This window comes from Cavia porcellus, unplaced genomic scaffold (assembly GCF_034190915.1).
Source record: "Cavia porcellus strain 051 isolate PalLab524CR breed Dunkin Hartley unplaced genomic scaffold, mCavPor4.1 scaffold_9, whole genome shotgun sequence".
Classification (NCBI taxonomy): Eukaryota; Metazoa; Chordata; class Mammalia; order Rodentia; family Caviidae; genus Cavia; species Cavia porcellus.
Genome location: NW_026947492.1, coordinates 5,293,997 through 5,317,443, shown reverse-complemented (window position 1 = coordinate 5,317,443; position 23,447 = coordinate 5,293,997). Strand labels below are relative to the sequence as shown.

At 44.8% G+C, this 23,447-nt stretch overlaps 2 long non-coding RNA genes across 3 annotated transcripts; one reads left to right on the top strand and one right to left on the bottom strand.

The window, feature by feature from the left end:
* Window positions 1-2,392: 2,392 nt before the first annotated feature.
* LOC134477521 (uncharacterized) lies at window positions 2,393-3,209 on the bottom strand. The gene is made up of 2 exons (XR_010049545.1): window positions 3,043-3,209; window positions 2,393-2,675 (listed from the first exon to the last, which is right to left on the bottom strand). It is a non-coding gene; the product is annotated as an uncharacterized LOC134477521 (long non-coding RNA).
* Window positions 3,210-8,478: 5,269 nt separating this feature from the next.
* LOC111757671 (uncharacterized) lies at window positions 8,479-22,871 on the top strand. Of its 2 annotated transcripts, none has more exons than XR_010049629.1 (5): window positions 8,479-8,642; window positions 9,933-10,015; window positions 10,104-10,212; window positions 18,544-18,638; window positions 19,360-22,871. It is a non-coding gene; the product is annotated as an uncharacterized LOC111757671 (long non-coding RNA). The 2 variants fall into 2 exon arrangements; XR_002791965.2 differs by having other exon boundaries at window positions 8,487-8,573.
* Window positions 22,872-23,447: the final 576 nt, after the last annotated feature.

Sequence of the window (23,447 nt, the reverse complement as noted above, 5' to 3'; positions counted from 1 at the left end):
GTGAGCTCCACATGTGAAGAGATGGTTCTTTGAAGCACGGGCTCTAGAGAGGAACCCTCAGAAGTTGGAGAAGGCAGCAGAGGAATTCTGTGGGTCAGTTCAGAAGATTCCAGCTTGGTCAGCTGCTTGGGAAGCTTATCTTCCCAGGTGCCCGCTTCCCTCCAGACCACTGTGGCCCAAGGAGTCTTCTCATCTCTCTCTCACGGGCCTCAGGAAAGCCTGGCCCAGGGGACAATGCTGCCTTGTTCCACAACTCTGATTTCTAAGCGGCCTCTTGTTTGGGGGTCCAGAGAGCAAAGACGAATTGTGGAACAAGGAGAGTTCTGCCCTGGGAGTGGGGAGTGTGACTTCCTTTTGTCCTCTGCCAAGGGCCTTCCAATCTAGGACAGAGGGCCCGCTCCCAGGAGGAGTCGGAAGAGAGCCTTGGCCTTCAGCTCTGGGGAAGAGGGACCTGCAGGAGCAGTAACAAAAGCCCCACAGATCGCTCAGGGTGGTTTGAAGTATCCGAATTTGAGAGCTGTTCAAAACAACTCGACTAATGTGTGTGCAAATGCAAGGATACATCTGTGCAAATATACGTATGTTCTCCCTGTGTGATTTCTGGATTATGGACAAATAGTATCAGAACCCCTAATTTGGTAGATCTGATTTGTCAGAAGTTGGCCTAACTTTATACAGGCTGAAATTAAATTAGATTCCTGGTTCTTGATGTTGTGTCTTTGCTCTATGGAGTTGTTACATGAATTTATTTGATTTTATAAGCAAGCTCTGCTTGCTTGATGACTAAAGCCTGGCTTACTTATTGCTGATGTCTATGTACTTACCAGCTAATGTGCATCTGCTATTGTTTGTGTCTCTACTGTGGTATGCTAGACACACACTTTTCAGAGATTCTAATATAAATAAATGCTCACAGGTGTGCTCTTTTTTAGACCACGAAACAGCTTCATCAGCAGACTTCCTATCTCCAATTCCTTGGTGCCATCTTTCAAAAGTACTAGTACTTTTCCACCAAAGTACCCTAAAATGTTAGTTCTCACTACTCACTGCCTATTAAAATCATCTGGGAGACCTTAAAACATGCTGGCTTCTCTGAGTCTGGAGTCTGGGTAAACATAAACACGCTAGGGGAGAGAGTGTCATGATTTGGATGTGGTTCGTCCATCCAAAATTCATGGAGAAACCTCATTCCCAACGTGGTGTTGTCAAGGAGTAGTGGAGACATTAAAAGATGAGTAGCGATTACTGTCTTTCTTAAATGTGGCTTGTTGGTCCTCGCGCAACCAGGTTGTCACAGAGAGGCAGCCCCAGCGCCTCATCTCTCCTGCCCGTGCTGCTTGTCCTGCCTCCTGCCATGAGCTGAAGTAGCACCAGGCAGAGACTCAGAAGTTGCTGGCACTCACTCTCCTTCTTGACTTTCCAGCCTCCAGAACCGTGTCTTTTTCCTTTCTAAATTTCCCAGATTTGAGTACTCTGTGATAGCAACAGAAAATGAACTAAGACAGTAGATGGCATTTAAAACTCCTTGGATGATCTTGAAATGTGCCTGGAACTAAGAACTATGAACTAAAGGAGAGGACCATGTGTGCTTGTGCTTTGGGTACCAACCAAAGCTGCCAGCACCCCAGGGCGATTTCCTAGACTGTGCCTGTTTTTAATTAAACATTCCTGTTATTTTTGCTAAATAAATTTAATATATTCATAACATTACTGTAACAGTTTAAATTACTTACCAATATGTTAAATTTCTACCCAGAGAAAGTGCACCATAATTTCTCCATGCCCCTCATGCCATGACACAGCCCCGAATTCCTGAGCCCATGTGTACCCCAGTAATGGGAACTGTTCCCAGCTTGCCTCCACCTCCCACAGCACCCTTTGCTGTGGGTCTCTGGGATGTGTTTGCTGATATTTACCAATAGAACAATTATTTTTCCTCCAAGTTCCTCCAATCTCGTCTGCTTAGAGCGTATGGTGGGTCTCCATGGCTGATATTTTCTCAAATAGGGCAAGACATCCAAGGCACATAGGAGATTACATTAGGGAGCTCACGAACACAATTTTAAAATAATTATTTATGTGCTTATTTTGCATTATTAGATACTGATAAGTAGGAAGTAAACCTTACGATTTTTAATATTATTTCTTAAAATGAAACTAAGTTTTTAAACGGTGAGTACTTACAACTTTGCTATAAAGAAGATCATTATGTTAACATAGTTCTTCTTCAATATCTACCAGGAACTGTTTCTAGGATTCCCCAGCGAATACCAAAATCCAAGGATGCTCAAGTTCTTTACATATGGCATAGTATTTGCATATAACCTGTGCACACCCTCAGTTATACTTTAAATCATCTCTAGATTACTTATAATACTTAATGCTATGTAAATATTATGCAAATAGTTGTATTTTATTGTTTAGGAAATAATGAAGTGAAAAAGTCTGCACATGTTGAGTACAGACACAACTATTTAATATAATCTTTTTGTTCTATTGTTTGTGAAATCTGTAGACAAGGAACAAGGATAAAGAGGGTCCCCGTTCCTTCTGGTATTTGGAGTGGTAGGTGAAGGCCTTAAGGATGACGTCCAGAGCCCCCTGAAACTGGCTGCATTCTCCTCTTCCAGCGGTGCTGTTCCTCCTCCTCATTGTCAAAATGCTGATAAACAGACCTATGGATAGTGGCAAATAAATATGCGGACTCTGGAATTAATTACATAATTAAAATTAGCAGGAAATTCAGATTCAAGGGGAGGAGATAAAAATGCTACCTCTTGATGGGCATGATGGCAAGGTTCAGGAAGAACACACTGGATAAACAATATTGCCTTGGGCATTTTTGAGTAGCACAGACTATGATAATCTATTTCACGGATTTCATATTCATTTCATACACATACATGTAGGCTATGTTTAGGATAAATAGACAAGACAAAGTCTCCTTCTTGTCTCCTGCAGCATCACAAGGACTGAGAATAATCCGGTTATTATTGGCTGTGCAGCCGAGGAGGGTGTGAGCCTTGATATCCTCCTTCTCACCTGCAGAAAGTGCTAGAGAGCAGAGGTGGCCAGAGTAGGACAGGATGACGAGCACACAGTGGACCTGGCTGCATGGCTGCGCAGGCCAATCTTCATCTCCTTGGCCAGACACTTCGGCCCCTGGAGCAAGTTCCTGTGACCATGTACTGTTCTTCCTCCAGCCTCTGCCTCCAAGGGGAGCCTGAAGCGAGAGAGGACAGTGGTGAGTACAGTGCAGTGTGACACCCAGAAGGTCCTAGACTTGGGTGGACCTGGGTTTGAATCCCAGCTCTACCAACATTGGGAGTTTGAAAACTTACTTGGCTCTGATACTCAAGTGCTTTCTCCATTCAGTGCTAAGAAGGATAAAAGTATCTGTCTCCTAGAATAGTTGTGGGGATTAAATAAAACAGTGTAGACAAAATTGCACATGTGAGTATTTGTGGCACGGGATACCAATCAGACTTTGAAGAGTCTCGTCTATCATCTAGTGAAAACTGCGTACACTGACTCATTTAATTCCTGCAGGTTTTATTTTCATTTTATCATGTTGAAAGGGCTCAAAGAGATTAAGTTAAATACATTGCCCAGGACCAGGTAGGTTGGATCCGAAGCCAGGTTTTCTAATTCTGTCTTAGAGCCATTCCTGCCTTGGACAGGGCTTCCCAGGAGCCAGAGTGGTACAGATCTTAGTGAGGGCGCTGGGCAACAGAAAGGACCGACTGGGCTTGGCTGTGTGTTCTTTCACGGTTCCCTGCAGATAGCCCAGGAGTTACTGGCCATTAACCCCGAGGTCAGGGAGAAAACAGCTGCTGTCATTCCGGGAAGAAATGTGCTTATTTATTAGAGCCAGTGTGAAAACAGCAGTTCCTGTGGGAAAGGGTGGCCGGGGGTTGTGGACAGAGCGGAGGAGGTGAGAAAGAGGGAAATGGGGCTGAGGGGAAGCGTAGGATCGGCATGGGAGCCTTTAACCTTTCTAGAACATACTGTGTGCTCGTTTCACTCTGGACCTTGGCACATGCTATTCTTTTTTATCAATGTTCATTTACGCTTCAGTATACATTTTTGAGCTCCTCTGGGGTGCCCATTGCTATTGTGTGTGTTGGGGCCAGAGCACTGAACAAGAAAGACAGGTGTGTATCCTCTGGGGGAAGATGAAAAGAAAACACATACATATAAACAAACCAGTGAAAATAATCATTCACACTTGTGATCTAATAATCACGAAGAAGAAAATAAACAAAGTAATTAGAAAAACAGAATAACTTGGAACAATTCCCAGACCTAATTACCCTCAGACAGCACCTTCTCTGAGAGGTCCTACCCCAACGAGTCTGAGACAGACGAGCCCCTAACAGGCACGCACGGGGCACCTGTTAACCATCGTCCCCACACTGACACTGCAGTTTGTTTATTCCTCTGTCTCCTACCTAGCTGGGGTGCTCCTTCAGGACAAAACTAGGCACTGTGCCTGGCACCTGTAAGGTGTCTCACACAGCACTGGTGTTCAACAATTGCTTGGTGAACGAATGGGTGAAGGGATGGATATGTTTGTTGTCCTTAAGGGTGAGACATTAAGCTTAATCTGGTGCAGCTTTGAGCTCAAAACTATGATCTGGTTGTATTCTTCCTAATTGTTACTGGCTGTCCTATTTTTTTAAAAACGTATTTTGGGGTTTTAATGAATGGGGATGATTTGCACTGCAGCATATGGCTACTTTAATTAAGCAAAGGGTATCAGTTTAGTAGCATAATAGTGTGTAATTTATCAGGCCTCATGTGTATTTTGTAACTATAGCACATAGGCTATATAAATCTTTCTGTACTTGGGCAGAGTGGGGGGGAAGAACCTTACTGACCTGATAATGCAAGACAATGCATGTAAAAAATCAGCTGAACACTGATTTCCCTAGACAAGGTAGATATCATGCCAGAGTCATAAGGGGATTCTCCAGGCACCCTGAAAAACAGGAACTAGGGAGAGAGTAGGTGTGGGAAAGAGCTACCAGCCACTGAAGAGGTTGGACTCCGGAGAAGGAGGTGCCACGTGGAGAGCTGGAAAGCAGTCCTGGACCCCTGGGCTTTGTTGCTAAGCATTTCCCCAGGACTGGAGAATTAGAATCCATCTGGGAGAAGGAGAAGGCTAAAAATAAGGCAAGGGGAAACCAAATTTAGCACTGGATGGAAATCCAGTAATACGGAGAGAAGGCAAAGATATGCCAAACTGGTGAGGAACAGCGGCAGACAGAGCTGCGGATAGAGAAGTTGTTTGTGCCCAAGGCTTCTCAGTGACCAGGATACCTTTGACTCTGAACAAGGAGCCCTGGTTCTCTGAGAACAGTAGCATGGTGATGGGGAGGAAGTGTTCTTGCTTCACTGCTCCCCTTCACCATGGACAGGGATTCCTGGGCCCAGGGCAGCAGCACTGCATGCTCAGGGTGTGAGCCTCCAGGTAGAGGGTACCTAGGCAAAGGAAAACCCTAAACACTGGATTTTCTCTGACAGAGCTCACAAAACTGTCTTCCAAAGCCAAGTCTGCATTTTACCTTCTCTTTGGGAGCAGAGCAGAGAAGGAACCAGGGAGACAGTGGACCTGGTACTGGCTCTGGGAGAATCACATCAGACTGAAGCATTCAGCGCAGGACACCGGCAGCAGTGGAGGGTCAGTGTGTCATACACCTGCTATGACCCTTCATGTTAATCCTACGTGGAACCTACCAGTTACATCTTTCTTTCATTCATATATTCCAGAGACTCAGAAGCGATATATGTTAAAGGATAGCGATGCGATGGGTCTGGGGGGACAGAGCATTTGTGCACAGGGCACCCCAGCCTGTTCTGATTGCACACCTTTTAGGTGTGCAATCAGAGGAGACCAGACTGTAAAGTAGACCCAGTGCACATGTAGAGAAACTTGAAGGCTTTATATACACATTTTAAAATGTGAAAAGTATATTTATTGGTGTTTATTATCTGTAAGGAGCTGTACTTGGGAGACCGGCCTGTATCTGGAAGTATCAGGCTCCGTTAAATGGCCATCTGGACAGCTCTCCTGGCTGCTAACCTAGCACACTGGAGCCACTCCTCTCACCTCTCTGTCCCAGTGACATTTTCCCCTATTCCCAGTGGAGGGCACCCAGTCATCTAAGCCATAAAGCTAGTAATTCTAGATAAGATAGAAAACTATAATGAATATTTAAATTTTTAAATCATCCCTTGCAGTATCCTGTCTCTCAATTAATGTGTCCCATCATTTTCAGTTATAATTCCCTTTGCAATCTCTCGACTCCTTACTGGTATTCTTCTCGGAGTATTTCAGTAGTGGCCCAGCTGAGACCTCTCCCTCCTCCGGGTCTGTACTTCTTAATTTCAGAACCCTTACTATCACCATGAAATTTCTTACTTAAAATATGCCAAGGACACCATGAGCTAAAACATGGCAGCTGTTGAGTTTTTTAACTTTTACAACTTTTTCTTCAAATGGAATCACAACACGCAAAAAGTAAAAGCCAAAAACACTATTAAGACCTTTCTGGTCTATCTTGGTCCTTACCCCAAGTACTGTTGAGATGGCCCAGTGCTCCCACAAATATAGTTTGAAACCCCACAGAAAGCATCCATACCCTATAGCATGGCCCCTGAGCTGGCCCAGCCATCCCTTCTGTCCACTTCCTGCCTCTTTCTCCCTGTTTGGGTCCCAGTACACTTATCTGCCAGCAGGTCTTCCCATGCACCCGCTGCTCCTCATCTCAGGGCTTTTGCCCATACCACACCCCAGATGGACCCTCCCACTCTCCACTCATCCATCAGCTACCTGACTCCATCATTTCCCCACAGCCTTCTCTGAATTCCTAAGATGGGTCAGCTGTCTCAACTCTGTTCTCTGAGCCTCGTGGTTGTAACTGGAGCCCTGTGCCGGTTTGTACCCTCTTCCCCAGGAAATGATGAGTTCTTCAAGAATAAAACTGTGGCCTGTTCATCTCTGCCTCCTAGCTCAATGCCCATGCCTGTCACCTCGTGAATGTTCAAGAAATCCTCACTGTACTGAGTTCTGAACTGTAGACGCTATGTCTCTGATTTCAGTTAGATTTTCCAGAGTCTTGCTTCTTGCCCTTGATCTCAAGTATCACAGAATACTCCTCACACCGAATGGCAGCAGCCCGAGCCCTGGCTGACGGATGGCTACTTCTCTCATTCTCTCCCTCTGCCTGGCTTAAAGGAAACACCAGCCTTATCACAGACAAAATGACTTATCAAATACTTGGGCGTGGAGCCAGTGAGCGGGGCTGTGGAGCAGTGGAAAGAGGCCGCGCCAAGACTCCAGCAGACATGCAGCTTTTGAAGGAAAAGCTGAGCGATGAGGCATTGGTTTCAAGAGCCAGATGTGGGCTTCATCATCCCTCTCATCTGACAGGAGCTGGTCCAAGTCTGAGTCAACAGGCACTTAATGCAGAAGATTTAGAGGACAGAAGGCCCCTGGTCACTGTGTTCTTTGGGGGAGAAAGTGACTAAACAGGAACTTCATACTAGTTATAAAAAATAACGGTATTGTGAACTGAATCGTGTCTCTCTGAAAACTTACATGATGAAGATCTAACTCAAAATCATCAGGATGTGACTATTTGGAGACAGGCTCTTTAAAGAGATAAAATGGGATCATTAGGGCAGGCTCTAACCCATTAGGACTGGTGTTCTTCTTACCGGAAAGGGAAATTTAGATGAAGGTGTGTTTACAGAAGAAAGACCACGTGGGGACACAGTAAGACCGTAGCCATCTGCAAGCCACAGAGAGGCCAGGGCAGAAATCAGCCCTGCCAACGACTCCATTTCAGATTTTGGGCCTGCTGAAGGCTGAGACAATACATTAATTCCCTGTCTGTGTTCTCTGTTAAAGCAGCCCTAGCAAAACAATGCAAGTGGGTATGGACTGGGGGTCTCAAATGCCCCTGCAAGCCTTTTTGGACTATGATACGCTATGAAGTGTCACTGCCCCTCCTTTTGGAAGACTCCCTGAGACCCACAGGCTGTGTCCATGTTACCCACTCACGTAACACCCGTTTCAGGTGGCTCTCTTCAAACCCTGATGGAAGGGCTCCATCTCCCCACTGGGCTCTGAGGTCCTGCCCAGGGTGGGGACTGTGTCCTTTAGATTGAATGAATTGGAGTGGGCTCTGCCCCGGATCTTTCCCATGAGCATCTCGGGCTCTGCCTTCCTGCCAGAGTCTGCTCTGAAGACTGAGCCGGCCTGGGGTTCTCAGCTCCGCTCTTTCCCATCCTTTTCTGGTGACTGGCAGTGCTAGTAAACAGCCCGCAGAAGTAGGAGGTTGGAGATGCACTGGCCTAGATGAGGAAGTGAGGTGATTGGCTCACGTCCTGTCAGCCGATTATAATTGGCTGACTGTCTGAATGGGGTTCTGGGATTGGCTCACCAGGCAGTAAATGAGGCTAATGAATCCCTTCCCTCTGGGCGTTTCCTGCGAGCTTTCCGGCTGGGTGAGCAGGTTGGCTGCCGCGGAGTTTGCTGGGTCTGGTCTCTTTGCTGCAACCTCAAGGTGCATAAACTGCTCACAGCCCTGAGCAATAGCCCGTCTTTAGATCTGCTGAGAGGCGGATTAGCATGGGTCAGTAGGGGTCCGCACAATCTTTCTCTGTTGGGCAAACAAAACAACTATTGATATTCCTGCTTTATGGATTTAAAACCTTTAACTAAAGGCGGCACACCAAACCACCCAAATTCTAGGCCTTGACTTGCCCCCTTTTTCTTTGCCTTCTTTCCTGGGGTTAGGCCTGTATTTTCCTTTATCTGCAAATTAAAATGTAAGCTGTAGCCTGGGCCCTCAAGTCAGGAAGGACTGGCAGGTAGGATGACTCCGCCCTCAGCAACCTAGAAAGCTTCCCACTATTCCAGCAGCCACAGTAACATTTGTGATAACAATAATGAACATTATTGTTGTTATTTACATATTGAAGCTGCTAACAACCCACATACTGTAATTCTGGAAATCATTTTAACCTTCCATTAATAGGCATTTTGCACTTGTCCTCAAAATCCTGGTGTAATTTACATATTTTTTATTCAGATGTTGTAAGTTGCAGATTAGGAAGGGATGAGATGGGAGGCTCAGTGACTTGGGCAAGAGCAGAACATGAGCGTAAGTCAGAGTTTATGGTTCCCTTAGACAAGGAGGAGGTACCACCAGTGTGGATATTGGGCAGTATATTTGTGGAAGGGAGGTCATCCACTGAGTTTAACTCTGTGGACTAGAAAATCAGTGCCCAGCCCTCCTTTCCTGGCCCACTTGATAGCAAATGTTACTTCAGCTCACTCCAGAACAGCTTACCTGTTTCCTGAGTTGCTCCTTAGCTGGACAGGCCCAGGTAAGGTGTCAGCCCCGCCTGCAGTGAAGGATGCATCAGCCAGGATGTGATTTCCACCTCCTCTCTTCTCTGCTGCTCTTTGCTCTTGCGGAACTCTGCAAAGGAGAGGCTACTTGTCTGTCATTTCCTCTTAGGGACTTTTTTGGGCTCCCTGCTCCTCTCCTTCCCGCTCTGTTTGGATACAGCTCCCTGGAAAGCAACCCTTAGGCGATTCCTTTGTAACAAGGCTTCAACACCAGAGCTGCTGTGATTATGCCTTGGATCCCTGATCCTTCTGTTCCTTTCTGGACCGCCTGTTATGCCAAGTAGCTCTTCTGTGTGCTCATTTCAGCCTTGTGAAGCTAGCACTAATCAAAGCAGGCAAATCACTGCTTTGTAGAAAATGAAACATGGGCTGAGGAAACAGGTCTATGTGATGGGAAATGGTGCCGGCCTGAGTTTCGGGGCTCCGGGTCGGAGTATGTGTAGCAGCCCCCTCTTACAACCCTCAACACGCTGTGGTGGAGTGTGTCATGACAGCATCTTTTCTGCAGGTCACAGGAGGCTCAGGGCTTGCTTCAAGACAGTCACACATGGAGAAATCCTTCCTACCACTTGACACAATGTCTGGTACATGGTAAGCGCTCTGTAAATGATTGTCAACACTACTGATAGTCTAAAAATTGGACAATGCAAGCAACAGGCTTCATCTTTCTTTCCCACAGACCATTGAGATAATCTGTCCCGTCTAGGTTCAGATGGTCTATCTCAAGTGATAAGAAATCTCCACTGACTGTCAGAATGGATGCTGAGGAATCCTGTGGGGAGGACTGGGTAAGGAGCCAGTTTCTGAAACTTTTCTGATATAATAGCTTGCATGATCACTCTGACATCTGCTTATTTTCTTCTAAGCATTTGACTTGAGATTTTTCTGAGTTGAATTTAAATTTTTTCTAGTAACAATGCAGATGACAGCTTATATTGGTTAGTTAGGGTTGTGGTACAGATACTCACAAACGTGTTGCTTAAGACATCATAAATGTATCCTCTCCGTTCTTGAGGCTGAAAATGCAAAATTAAGGTGTTAAAAGGACCATGCACCTTCAAAAGTCTCTAGAAGGGTCCTCGCTGGCTTCTTCTGGCTTTGGGTAGCTCTAATGTTCTTGGACTGTGGCAGCATCACTGCAATTGCTGCCTCTGCAGTCAGAAGATCATCTTTCCTGTCTGTCCTCTCTTCCTCTACAGACTGTAGACCTATCAGATTAGAAATCAATCCTGCTTCAGAGTGATCTTACCTTTGCGTAGCTAGTTATATCTGCAATAGTTCTGTCTCTAAAAAAGTTCACATGGCAAGGAATTGGGCACTGGGACTTCACTTAATCAACTTTTTTGGGAGACATAATTCAGCCCATACTAAGGCTCTTTGTTCATTGCAAGAGGCGTTAAACCCAGCAGGGCTCGGGGGCACATATCAAGCTTTACTATCAGGTATGCATTCTGGAAAGAAGACCGTGTGGCCAGGTTCCCTTCCTCTTACTGCTTACGTCGAGTGGCTCTTCACTAGTCAGGGACACCTGTGCTCTGCACACACATCCTCCCTGTCCCGCATCCCACACAGTGCTTGGCACAGAGTGCGTGGCACGGTCAAGAGCTCTGCGTGGGGTCACTGCTCCGGGCAGAGTCCCCGCTGCCCTCAGGGAGCAGCTTCCTGAAGTGGACATGACTTATCCACTGGCCTTGTCCTCTCTGAACAGCTCCTTCCTCCCGCTCCCACACTCCACTGCCAGCAAAGGTTATCGTGGCAGGACGGTGCAGACAGTCTCAGAATCCACTGTCTGGAGGATGGGGAAATTGACTGAGGCTGAGTGATAGTCACAGCTGAGCAGCAAGGAGGGAGCTAAAAAGAGAAACAGCAGAGCACGAGCCTGAGTTTGGGGACAGAGGCAGGGATGGGTGGCCCTGACTCCTACAGCAACTGTTCCCTGGAGGTGGCCCTGGCTTTGCTTCCAGAGTGCTCCTCTGGTTTACTGGGAGTGTCTGGCCCCAGTGCAGAGCCACACACAGCAACTTGTACCCCTGAAAGAAGGGGCAGAGCAAGCTGTTAAGTGGGCTCCTTCCCTCTGCCAGGTTATTCCTGGTTTGCCTCAAAAGGAGGCAGATACTGACTTTCATTATTTTTTTCCAGGAAGATCTAAATGTTCGCTAATTAACCTATTAGTTGTAATTATACACCCCAAGTCATTTATTTGCTAATCTGAAACCCAAACACCCTGGATTAAAGGGAAAGAATCCCCACCAACCCCCACCCTTTTTCTTCCCCTGTGAAATGTTTAAATCAGTTGTCAACACACAGCGAATCACAATAATAAAAAGAGTGACATCTGATCAGAGAGCAGGAGAGTGGTGAGGAAAACAAAGCCCAGTGCAGTCAGAGCTGAGCGAAGCTCCTCCATATTCATCAGGGAGGAGGGGACAGCTGGGGAGCTCTGGTACCGCCAGTGAGCAGGCCCAGAGCTGGTTGCTGGGCGGAGGCCCTGCTCCCTACCCTGAGTCTCAAAACCCGCACCCGTGCGCAGGACTTCATGGCTCAAGTCAGACCTGCACTTGCCATAGGGCGTGGCTGTCAGCTTCCATCTATCTGTCCTGGCACCCTAGATGGGCGAGGTTCATTCCTGAGACACAATCTCTGAGTGTAGTCAACATGAGCCAGGAAAGGCCTGCTCCCCATATTTATATTTGCTTTGTGCAAAATTAAAGGATTCTAGTAAGTTGTAAGCACCACAAATATTATTTCCACACAGCTGATGATAACTCAGATGTAGATGTGACAAAAAATAAGATATGCTGTTATTACACATAATTCCTTAGGTGTAGGCTACAATTCCACATTTTCTATACTATAGGAAAGCCTGCCAGAGTAAAAGGGAGAGAGAATACAGTTATCGCCATTCTTAAATTTATTTCTACAAATAAACATAAATCTGAAAGCTAGTTTTAGCCAACATTTCTTGTTAGCGTCTATGCCAGACATTATGCTAAGTGCTTGGCATTTTGGCTATTTAATTCTTATAACAGTCCTTAGGAGGTAGACACAAGGATTACCCCACTGTACAAACTAGTAAACTGAGGTTTAAGGAAGGGAAAGCACTTGTCCAGAGTCACAAAAACAACTGGCAGTAGGGACAGAATTCAAATTCTGTTGGGCTACCAGAGTGTTGGCGCGAAACAACTTTGCTCTTCTGCTTTCCAGGGTAAATGTACCATCAAGCAAGCAGTTTGTAATGCTGGTACTTACTTCGGGGAGCAAATTACTTGTGAAGGCTCTCACAAAGCAAAGCTGTGGTTGCAAAGGAAGCGCCTGACCTCTCTGCAGAAAGGAAGGGCAGAGATGCCCTGGGAGTTAAAGGTCCTCCAAGGCTCCAGGGACCTTGCAGGGGTGGGGCTCAGGCCAATGGCCCCTCCCACAACTCCTGTCTTGTCCCGGTAATCCCGAAGCTTTCTGGCATCCTGGAGCAGATTCATTGGAGGCCATTTTTCTACAGCCAGAAAGGGACTGGTAGTGGTGATTTTTTCCTAGCAGTATAAATTTCAGCTCCACCTCAGATTACCAGGTATTAGATTCTCCGGAGATCAGGAAACCTAGATCCCTCACATGTGCAGTTCATAGCAGGGTTTGTATTTAGTCTAAGATTCTAATGCTGCTTCTGATCTGATAGGAGGCAGAGCTCAGGTAGTAATGCAAGGGATGAGGGCTGGCTGTAAATACAGATGGAAATTTAACTCCTTTGCTTGTCTGTTGTTCACGTCCTGCTGTGTGGTTCCTAACAGGCCAGGGACTGTACCAATCCATAGACTAAGGATGGGGACCAGTGCCTTATCAGAGGTGACCAAGTGTTTCTGCATGATCAGGCAAGGAAAAGGATAAGGACAAAGGAGACTGGTGTTACTTGCAACCACAGAAGATGCTTAATGAGTGAGCAGTGAAGAGTCTCAGCAACATGCATGCAAATCACGACCTCCGGGCCAAAGTCAGGAGCTGGGGGGCCTGTCACGAGACAGTCAAATAATATGAATGCTGGTAAGGGTGGAAATCGGGAAGACTGCAACAGGTCTGGGCCCTGAGCATTTTGATAAGAGATTCAAGAAGATTGAGACTTCCCTAAAACTGAACGCAAAGTTTGTGTATTTACAAGTTGGGGTACATGGTGTACAACTTCCCCTCACGACCCTGATCAGATTCTCACTGGGGCAGGACCCTGACTGAAGAAGAACCTCTCTCCCAAACTGCTCCCAGCCGGGGATGAATGTTTGATTAATGTGGCATGGTAGCATTTCTGGAGCCATGGAGGCCAGGACTACCTTCCTCCAAATTCAGGAAACAAAACAAAATGTAGTGTTTTCCCACCTGGAGGAACAGAGCAGCCCCCTTTTTAGACAATGTTCACGTGTGCTGACTCTTTTCCTCTGGCTCTGTGGGAAGCCTAGAACATCTTGACCCTAACATTCTCAGCAGACATCCCGAAGCTTGGTGAGTAGAGTTGAGAAGGACTGAACATCAAATTACCCATTTAATTATTTTTTAAAAACTCTGTCTTTATGGTCCTGTTTAGGGATACACTAATGGAAAACGATGTTGACTAAGTAAAGATGTTCCTTTTTGGATTGGCAAGCAGGATGCATTGGTAACTCCAGACCTGTCTGTTTCTGGGTACCAGAGGGTGGTCTTGTTTTGGGTCATTGCTCTGCCCTAAGAAGCATGATAGCTTCCTCTCTGACTGAGACTTATCAATAACCATCTTGTTCCAATTCACCCCATTGTCTAAACAGTCCCCACATGTCTAGGCACTGAGTTAAATCCAGTAATGTCTCATTTGTCTGGACGTTGTTAGAATTTTAAAAACTAACTGGATAACTGAAACGTATCATTGCAGGAGCCAAAGTCATTTTTTAAAAAACATCATTTTAGTGTAAAATTTTCAAACACATATTCATACTTTCTTTCCCCCCGAAACACAGACTAGGATGCCCATTTTGTGGGACTATGATCTACCTCTGTACCTGCCTCAGGGCTGCTCTGCCTCCCTCCCTAGTTAAGACCAGCATCTTTACGCCCTCCAGTCTATGTGACCCCCTTTGTAATTGCCTCGCTGCTTTCTTTTGCTGGGCAGTTTCTGCCCGTGTTGCACAGGCATTGGGGAGCTCCAAGACCTGCTGAGTGAATTGATCTGAGATGTGTCCTCGAGGTCCTCCACAGGACCCACAGGAGTCAGATGCCGGGCATAACAGAAGGAGGGCTTTAGGATGTCTAAACAGAGTGATCAGGGGTTTGGGGCTAAACCGGAGCATCTCGCTGACTGATGATAATACCGTGCATGTTTCTTCTGCTGAGGGACACTAAACCCCTCAGCCGTTTTTGGCAAGCTCGACATCATGGAGGAAGGAAGAGTTTACTGACCATCTATTCCATGGTAAGCACTCTGATGGGCTGTGTGAACACTACTGCTTTACTTAGCACTAGACCAGTGATGTAGAAAACATCTTCTCTATGTCACTGAGGAGAAAAGGAAAATTAAACATGGCTCTGAGTGGTCAGTTACAGAATCGAAAGACCCACTCAGGCCTGTCTGACATTAAGATTGATTGTCTTTTATATTTGTTATTCTTTTAAAAATTGTATTTTTTAATCAATAGAGTGTTACGTGAAACCCTATATAAATGAAATAGTGGTAGGGATCCCTTTGTTAAAGCACGCGGCTTTCCTAGGCTTCAAATTTCTCTTGGAACCCCAGAGCTTCATGGAACCTGGATTGAAAATAGTGACCAGATTCTTCATTTTTCAGAGGTGCACTAAAATGAGAGCATATGGAGTAGGAGTCCTCAGGTGTGACCTGAATCGAGCTTCCCCAGCCATTCCCAAGAAAGGGAACGGGTATGCAGGCTTGGTGCAGAACCTTCTATAAATGAGAGGTGCATCTCCACCCAAGCTAGCTCCCCTGTCTTGGTTCTCCATCACTTAGCTTTAAAAGTTTTGCAATTTGATTGCATTTGGTGACACTGATGGCACAGACCTCCAGGCATTCTCTGGTGACCCACTGGGGGGTGCAGATTCAGCACCCCAGGACCTGGGTTTTCTCTAATTTCCCTGCCCCATATCACAAATATTGGAGGGCAAATCTCATTCCACTAGAATATCTGATTGGTGTCTATAATGTGACTCCACACCAAGACTCAAAAGCCAAAGGACACGGGAGGCCTGGAGAGGTAGTATCAGTGACCTGTGTAAGTGGGTGTTGGCACAGAATTGGTTGTGGGTGCCATGTAGATTAATAAGAAGAGTTAATTAGAAGAGTCTTTGAGAGTTTGAGTCCCAAAATCAAAGGGGATTCTAATTCTACCTCTTATACTTCCAGTGGTATGACTTAAACAAGCACTTTGATCTCTCTAAGCCTGAAAGTTCCGAGCTGCAAAATGGGAATAAAAGTGTCTCTCTAATGGGACTGAGTGAGGGTTACATGGAACGCTGCATATAAAGTGCTTGGCACAGCATCTGATATATAGCAGGAAATCACTAATGGGTAGTTGTTGTTTGATTGCTGTAGTTATTCTTTAATGCTGTATAATCATGTAAGGAGTAGGAAGGAATGGGAGGAAAATGAAAGCAAGCTACAAAAGCCATAAAGCTAACTAAAGGCTGATGGTAATGTTAGAATTGGTTTACAAATGATTAGTATAATCGACCACATTTTATTAGGAGACCTCATCTCTGTGCTTGCTCTTCGGACAGAGTTCCTAATGGCTGGGCATCTGAATTTGGACACATGGGAAAGGTTACCAAGTCCTCAACCGATAGATAGTATTGATTTATGGAACCAGATTAATGTTGTTTTATTAGAGAGGAGAAGCGAAGGTAGGATCTGGCAGAGGAGTGGGCACCCGCACAGGAGGCTGAGAAGTAATGGCCAGCAAGGTGCAAGATGTCCTCAAGGCCAGGAGAGAGAAGGATTTAAGGAAGGAGAGGCCAACGGCATCGAATGCAGAGTGAGTCTGAGAAGCCCCAGAGGGGGGAAAGCGTGCAACACTGAGCCTACTGGGACCTCAGTGGGGGAGCAGGCCCTGAGGGGCCACAAGGAGAAGGGTGACCCCATAATCAGTGCAACAACTCTTTCGAGATACTTTGCTGTGACTTCTCCCTGATGACATAGATGGATGTGAGTCCTGTTGGTAATCACGGTGATAAGAAGAAAGGTGGCCCCTGCTGACCCATCAGTTAGGAGCCGTTCACTGGATCAGGTTTCCTTTGGAGGGGAGAACAAAATTAAAAGCTCAGAAGACTTGGGGACAGCCTTTCCGCAATTTGTTGTGTGACTGGTGTCAAGGAAATGGTCTAGTGGAGACGAGCTTTTCTGTAGCAGAATGTTCCTCCCCGCTCATACTGAACCACCCATGGCCCACGTCAGACAGGGACTGTCCAGACCCCTGGGACCCTGGCCTGCCCTGGAGAGCTTGGGGACATGCTCTGTCTGGTCTTAGTGCTGCAGCCCTGGGATGGCTGGCCTGGGATGAATCAGACAGCTAATTAGCACTCTGTCCCCGCCTAAAAGGAGCCAGAGACGTTTAAATTGCTCCCAAGAGGGAAGAAAGGAGGCAGAGGAAAGGGAGGTAGGGAGATTAACAGGGTTACATCAGAAAAACAACATCATGCAAACAGCCTCACCTCCCAAGCTGGTGCTCTTCCTCCAGTACGAGTGGCAGAGGTAGCTGGTGCCGCAGGGACCCTGAGGTAAGACACCTGTGTCGGCGCCTCACTACCAGCATGACGGATGTTGTCCCCTGCTCATGGGAGGACAGAGCTGCTCTCTGCGTGGTTCATCTGGTGTCTAACATCTCTTTAGTTTCCCATCACGCAGCCCTGGAAATTCATTATAGAATGTCAACAACTGGCTTAGTTGCAGTAAACTGATGTTTCAGCTCAGTAAAATAACGCTGGGGCAGGGGCCAGTCTTGTGCTAACCTGGGGGCTGAGGGATCAGTGGATGAGGGGATGAGGGATCAGTGGAATTCACAGCATAGTGTTTTAGGGAAGACAGAAATAGGGAAACTTCCGGATAGTTTGAGGCTGCCACTAATTGGCTGCCGGATCCTGAATGGACGACTCACTTTCCTTCTTAGGGGCTGGGCAGTGTGAAAGCCTCAATGACCTGTCGCTCCAGCTGCTGGAGTCCAGGTCCAGCACCTTCTGGCCAGCGTCTGCTCTCCTTATGGAGGCGTGCCTCTTGTTTCCACGTTCACTTCGTCTTAACTTTTGACAGTCTGGCTTTTCCGTTGATCAGTTCTGTGTGGGCAAACGTAAGGAGAAAGAAACTGGAGGTGGGAAGAGGAACGTGGTAATTATTCATTTGAGAGATGAGGAAGGGCGCCTCAGGGCTGTGATTAGAGACACCTGCCCACAAAGAGCACGGCGAGTACGCAGGTCTTGGCCTTAGTGGTCATTTCTAATAAAAAGAAGAGGCTCTGTTGGGGAAACGGAAGAGGGCAGGGAGTAGACAAAATAAACCAAAGCATTACCCAGCATCAGAAAATAAGGGGGTGCTAACACAGACACATACACGCGCACACACACACACACACACACACATGCACGCACTCACATGCACACACATGCACGCATGCGTGCACTGTGATGGGGCTATGAAGTGGACAGAGAAGCCAAATGAGAGTTCCCATGGCTAAAGGTGGAAAAGTTTGAATAAGAAAATAAAGGAAGAAAGATTGGACCAGTACTCCAAGACTAAGGCAGATATTTATGCATCTACACTAATATAATTAAATGATTGTATATATATATATATACATTTTGACATCAATGAAGAAGATAAATCTAGTTTCTTGTACACAAGAATTCCAAGTCATTTATGTCCGCACTGCCTTCACGGAGTGGGAATGTTGTCTCCCCTCGCTGCAACCGTGGGCTGTACATGATAACTTCCTTCCAAAGAGTATACTATAGTAAAGGACAGAAAGAATGATTTAAGGGTGAAGCATTTGATGTACGCCACCTCAGATGACCCAGGTCACCCTCAGTAGGGTTAAGCTATACTGATAATGTGCCATCCTGATACAAAGCAGTGACTATGATACTTAAAACCTGTGTGGTGTTCCTTCAAGGGCATCGCCTCGGTATAATCACGAGGAAAACAGCCGACAAGTCCCAAGGGGCATCCTACGGATTGTGAAACCAGTGCTCCTCAAAATACATCAAGGTAAATAACCACACCGCTAACCTCTGTAAGTTCATCAAAACGAACAGTTTATGCTCTCATTGATTGATCATTATTTGTTCCATGCCTAATTCTTGTCACCTGAACAACTATTTCTAAAATAACAATATGCAATATATTAGGTAGTGCTAATTTCCTACTTTTTTTTGAAATGCTGTATCATTTCTATCTTTTGTTTTGTCTCATTTAAAAAAAAAATCCAGTTACTGACAGTGAGAATAATCCAAAGAACTGTCAAGTCTAATGAGAATTTAAAAAGACACAGGACTAAATGCAATGTGGTTTCTTAGAATGATCTTGGAACAGAAAAAGATCAGAGTAACTAACAATGTTTCAATATTGGCTCACTGAAATAAATGCACCATACCAGAAGAAAGTATGCATAAGAGGGGAACGGGGTGGCCAGTATAAAGAAAATTCCATATTATCTTTCTGATTTTTCTGTGAATCTCCAAATGTTTTTTTAAAAGAAATTTTACTTAAAATTAAGCCCAAATATGCACTTCTAATTCAACGATGTGACTAGCTCAAGCCTAAGTAGAGCTGCTTTGTAAATTTAAAATTCTGCTTGAGTAAAGGATTGTGGTGGGCTGTGCTAATTGTCTCACTAAATTTTATTTCTTATGTAGGCAAAATGACATTTTTAATTCACAAGGATAATGTACCTGGCTAAGAACATTATTTTCTTTTAATTTTCTTGCAGCAAGTGGACACAGTTCTGGTCAAAAATATCTCCAGGAAGAACTTGTCTTCTGGATTGAAAAAGGAAATCTTTATTAGCAGGGAGTCGTTTGCCCACTTATCCCTTCCCTTTCTTCTGCCTACAGTTAGGACTTGTGGGCTGGAGGAGAAACATCCATCTCCTGCCCGTGACAACCGGCATCCCACTTGCACATCACAGCGGCAGAGCAGAGCGGCAGAGACACCCTGATCCCTGGACACTGCCAAATGGACACATGCGCCCTGGATTGCCTGTGCCCAGGCTTATTATTAGTGAATCCTATAAATCCTTAGTTTTTAAAATGCTGCAGTGGTTGCGTGTCTTAGTTACTTTTCTCTCATTGCTGAGACAAAATACCTGATGCCCAAAGCTAGAGAAAGAAAGGTTTTTTTAGCTCACAGTTTGTAGAGATTTCAGGCCATAATCAGCTAGCTCCAAGGCAGAGTGGCTTTGGTGCCCACAAGGCACCGGAAGTGACAAGGGAGAGGAGACCAGACCCTTTCTATCCCTTACATCTTATGCAGGGTAACTGCCCTAGGACAGGTGTGGCACTAACACTTTTAATCCTAGCCAGAACTACGCCAGACTAATTAGTGGAGTGACTTACTGATCCCTTAATCCCAGCACCACACACACTAGATTCAGCCACTTCAGAAAAAGTCCTATGACTGCATGAGACTTTGGAGGGAAATCTAGCAGCAAACAATAGCATTGGGATTTTTACTATTTGCAGCCAATGCTATATTACCAATTAAACAACAGATCTTAGGCAAAATTAGAATGAAGACAATTATAAACCAAAATTATATGCCGGGCAGTCTCAGTAGCAATGTTAAGAAGGATAAAAGGAAACAAGTTGTTAACTTTGGGGAAAGAAAACCAAGTTTTAGAACAAAGGCAATGAACTATTGAGCATTGGTATTGAATCTTTTTTACTGTGATGTATTTACTTTGTCCCGGGGCTTTCAACAATGAGGTGGGTCTATTTAGCCCACATATCAAACTTGTACAGTGTGAGCATGAATCTTTTGTTGAGCGATAGGAGCATTCAGGCAGAGAGGCAAGGGAAACTTTTTCAAGATTACAAGACAAGTGAGGGGCAGAGCCATGGATGTTGTTCAGGGAAGCCTCCCAAGGTGCACAGGTGACTCTCTCTACTATTTTGGTCTACAGGGAGCTCAGATGTGCAGTGTAATGCAAGGAGAGGAGATGGTATGGAAATCAGAGAGCAGGTGCCACAGGCCTCAGCTTGGTCTGGAAGCTTCAGGGAGGAGACAGAGCAAAGTATTTCAATCTCTCCACAATAAACTGGGGTTCAGATGATCATGGAGAGCAGAGCATGTAACTGTGGCTTTCAGCCTAAAACGATATGCTAATTCCTAATGACCCGGCACTATGACATTAGGTAGCAATCTTCTGAGTGAGGGATACTGAAAGATAACAGTTTAGATTATTGGAGAATTTTATGAAACATTAAGTGTATTTGTCATTAAAAATTCAACAAACATCACTTAAACATATACTATGGAAAAGCATAATGTTAGGCAAAATGGGTTTCACAAATTAAAGCATAGTATGACCTGCTCCGTAGGAAGTCTCTGATTGCTTTCAATGATAAACTTAAGATTTTATTTTTCTTGGAAAAAAGGTAGCAAGCTCAGGACAGGTATGGTGGCGCCTGGACTTTCTTAGGGACCCAGAATCTTTCCATGTTTTCATTTATTGTAGGGTAAACCTGCATGTGAGGGCATAAAAGAACTGTTGGTCCTCCAGCATCACATCTGCGTCTTGAACAAGAAGATGAAGGGCAAAGGTCAAAGGGCGGAAGGGCACAGCAGCTGTATGTACGCCTCTTTCAGGGAGCTTTCCTGGGATTTTTGAAGTCAGAAGATCCTCTTACATATAATTGACAAAAATTGTGTTTCATGGGCTTGCCGAGAAGGCAAGCTAGAAAATGTGCTCATCTGACTCCGCAAACAAAATCCAGCTCTTGTTCAGAGAGTTGGAGGGAGAAGAATGGATGTGAGGTGAGGGCTAGCGCTGGGTGGCAGCCTGGGGTGGCAGCCTGGGGTGGCAGCCTGGGGTGGCAGCCTGGGGTGGCAGCCTGAGGTGCCTGGGAGGCAGCACGTTCACTCTCACCAGTGCACTGTTGTTTGCTGATTTTATTTTAGCCTAACTGGACAGAGCTGATGTAAACTGACTCTGTTAAGCATTATGGTAGACTTCACCTTCTCACCAGCAGTGCACAGAGTTCTGTTTTCTCCACATCCTCGCTAACATTTGTTGTCTTTCTTGTCTGTACGCTAATCACCATCCTAGCTGGGTAAGACGGTATCTCATGTTCTCCGTTGCTTTTCCCTAATAGGTTAAGCATGTTTTCGATGGCTATTTGAACTTCTGTTTAAAGAGATGTCTATTTATATCCTTGCCAATTTTAAAATTGGGTTTTCTGTTTTAAAAAATGTCTAGATATTAGCATTTTGTTAGATGGATAGTTTGCAAAAACAAATTATCACTGTATAGATCGCCTCTTCATTGTGTTTATGGTTCTCTCTGCTGGGCAGAAGCCTCTTAGTTTGGTATAATACCACTGGTCTGTTTGTGCTTTTATTTTCTGGCTTATGGGGTTTTACTTGAATAATTATTGCTTGAAATATTTGTCCCGTTTCTTCCAGTGGTCTTATGGTTTCAGGTCTTATGCTTAGTTCCTTGATCTATTTTGAGTTGATTTTTGTATGAGACAAAAACAGGGATCAAGCTTTATTCTTCTATATGGAAATACCTAATTTTCCCACCATCATTTATTAGAGAGGTTCTTTTCTCCAAACTACGTTTCTAGTTTTTGTCAAGAATGAGTTGGCGGTACGCCTGTGGGGTTACACTGTCTTTTGTTGCATGGGATTCTCTATTCTGTTCCATAGGTCTTTCTATTTTATTCCAATGTCATACTGTTTTGACTATGATTGTTCTTAGTATCACCACTGTGGATCCAGAAAGAGATCCATAGTATGATCAAGTTATCTCGCTTCTGGGCATGTATCCACAAAATGATATCAGCCCATCCAAGAAACTCCTGCACACTCATGTTCATTGCTGCATTATTAACAATAGTTGTGATACGGAATCATCCTAGGTGCCCATAAATGGACCAGTGGATACAGAAAGTGTAGTAATATACACAGTGGAATACTATTCAGACATAAACATGTTATTCGGTAATTTGTAACAAAATAGATGGAACCAGAGGATATTCTATATGGAGGAGTGAGGTGAAGAAGTCAGACACAGAAAGTTTCCTCTCCTACTAGAATATTTTTATTTTATTATTATTATTGTACTGGGGATGGTCATGACCTTGTGCTTGCCACGCAGGTGCTTGTGCCACTGAGCTGAATCCCCAGCCCATTAGGATATTTTTAGAAAGCCCATCAGTATGTGTCACTAGTGTATGTGGTGGGGCTGGATGAGTGTTAGAATTAACAAAGAGTGCAAAACACAGATTTGAAGGAACAAGTTCTGGCGTGATGCATCCGAATGGTGTGAGTATTGTTCTCAATTACCATCTTGTATTTTGTGAATAATTGTTAGAAGAGCTCAAAGGCTCCAACAATAAAGTAATGATAAAGAGATTGAAACATTAGGTACCCTAATTTGATTAATATGTACTATCTGCATGTATTGAAATATCACACTGTACCCATAAATACATATAATCATTACTTGCTAATAAAGTTTTAAAAAATTTGTAAGATGGAGATGTAAGTACCATGATTTGATCATCATACATGGTATATCTGTATTGAATTGTCATCTATGTTCTATAAAACTGTACAGTTAAAATAATAATTTTAAAAGGTATTCAAAATTAATTAAAATGTTATTTCAAGCAGCAGAAAATACTTGTTTTCCAATAAGCTAAAAGTACTGTCTAATATACATTTTTATTTTATCCTTAAACTATCTAACTGATTTGTTTACATGCTTATTGTGATTTTCTTGAGAAATGCAGCCTGTTTTACCTGGGTGCTAGAAAATAGTACGCATTGGCTAAATATTTCCTGCCCAACAAC